This window comes from Anopheles darlingi, chromosome 3, assembly GCF_943734745.1.
Source record: "Anopheles darlingi chromosome 3, idAnoDarlMG_H_01, whole genome shotgun sequence".
NCBI classification, from domain to species: domain Eukaryota; kingdom Metazoa; phylum Arthropoda; class Insecta; order Diptera; family Culicidae; genus Anopheles; species Anopheles darlingi.
This window is the reverse complement of record NC_064875.1, coordinates 20,506,467-20,508,738: the sequence shown is the minus strand read 5'-3', so window position 1 is coordinate 20,508,738 and position 2,272 is coordinate 20,506,467.

Genomic DNA, 2,272 nt, shown 5'->3' with positions numbered 1-2,272 from the left:
CTGCTGCGTGCTCCCGGGGTCCCGGGGCTGTTGTTTTTTGGCCTGGAACTTTGGTGGCAATTGACCAAACGGAATCGAGCGGAATCTCCGTTTGTCCGTGTCCACAAATGAGCCCAATTTTGCGGGAAAGCTCGGTTTCGATGGCGGTTCCGAGTCCACTTCCGGGGCGTGAGGGAGATTCGAGGTTTTTAATCCACTCTCCAGACACAAACGGTTGGTACTTTCTTCTACACGCCACGCGCCCGCTGTGTCCTCGGCCTCGGGGTCATTGTTGTTCCCTCCCCCCGCCGGAGGACCAGATCGGAGACCGAGGCCGTGTCCTGTTATTCCCTCGAGAGAACTGGCTGTTGTATCAGGGATTTCGGGGACGGTTCTGTGGTTTTTGGTGGAATAAATTTTACATACCCCGTAGCGCAGCGTACAGTGGCTTCCCGGGAGGGACTGGTTCGTCCTTTCGCATCACTCCCATTTCCCCCCCTCCGGTAAGTCACCTGCAACAGCACGTTGTCCACCGCATTCAAAGCCCGCGATCAAAGCGATGCTTTTTGCGTCGGAATTTTGCAGCAAGCGCGTCCTCCTAGGAGGACTTCACGGTTCGGACAGGATCCCCGCTCTAGTTCTAGCATGTTTGCTAGAGCTTACTTTGTCCGATGCCTGGACCCCTCGGCGAGATCTGTTCGGCGGTATCGGGCACGGTATCTCATCTGATTTACATTATACGTTTATGACAAACACATCATCGAACCGCAATTTGTGTCGCAATCTGCACCGCGATGCGGTCACCACGTGCGCGTGTGCACGTGTGTGTGTGTGTGTGTGTGTGCCGTTCCCAAAGGATTGATTCGCGAACATATCTCCCCGCTCTCCATAATCCTAACCTTCGTCTTCGACTCGCGATCACGAGCGTCCATTTGGTGCAGCCGGGTCCAGGGCGTCTTGTCCGGCTGGCGAATGTAAATAACCGCGATTTGGCGCAGCGAGCGAGTCAAGTGTTGCAGCAACAACAACAACAACAACCTAACCTAACCTAGCACACACACACAGGCACAGGGACACGTTGGTTTGCCGCACCGAAACCAAAATACCGCCACGCGGTCGCCGGAGAGAGCGGAATGCAGCAATTCCCTCTTTGCAGATGTGTGCCACCGTTACACCGGGAGGAGTAACAGGACACCAAGGGGGTGAATGGAGGAAGGAAGGGATGGTCAACGGCACCATCATGATGCGCCACCGATATGTCTCGTGTGCCCAAGATCTGCAGAAGACCACCATTCGAGATTCGTTTGCTGCAAGAGTTACAAGCGAACGCATCGCATCCCAATGGCTTGCTTGGTGTAGAAGAGGGGTGTGGAGGGGGTGTGGAAGGGGTACATCTACAACATCAAAGTGTCCGTGTGTGTGTGTGTGTGTGTCTCCTCATGACCCATCCGGCACCTCGGTTCGGGGGGGAAGGAGTCAAAATTTTGAGAAACATGCTCGGTGGCTTGTGATGTTGCACACATAAAGACAACATAAAGTGAAAGAGGAAAGGGGGCTGTTGGCTGTTTGGGGTGGTAGCGCAAACATCAACAGTTGCCTTAGCCGCTCCCTCTCTCTATCATTCGGTTTGATAAAATATTTATCCTGTTTGGGGATTTTATTATTCTGCACATATGTGTCACTCACCAACACCACCACCACCGCTTAGCATCCTTATAGAACCCGTAGAAGGGGCTGCGAGCGATCAGTGGCGGTGGCGATATCAGCGCGAGAGTGAAATCTGTTGAATCTAACTCTTTCCACGGGGCGCAAGGGAAAGCGAAGGGGTTCCGGAGCCGGAACCCCTTGGTTTAGAGGGTTAATGCAGTATCCACACACACACACACACCCGGTTGCGGCAAGTCTCTGCAGCCACCGCAAACACACGGCCACACGTTTCGCTAACGGAAAAACATGACCGTTTCGTGTACCTTCGTTTCGCGTGTACCGGAAAGCACAGCCAACTACAGTACCCGTACAATCCCGATTTATGGTCCTTGTGGTCCACAGAAGTAATGCAGAAAAGTGGAGTGCATCGCGAGTGTTGCAGTCTGCAGTCTTGCGAGCAAGATTTTGGCTTCGCGCGCTACCTGATTTATGGTTTTTCATAATTCCAGTTTCCAGGCGCATAAGTTGGGTCCATCAATTGCATCCCCCCCCGGTCCGGTCTGAGGAAGAGAATTGAAATCTTTTCCTCGATACCAGCACCTTCCAAGGATCCCAAGGAAGGATCTATCTGTTCGATGTGTTGCGA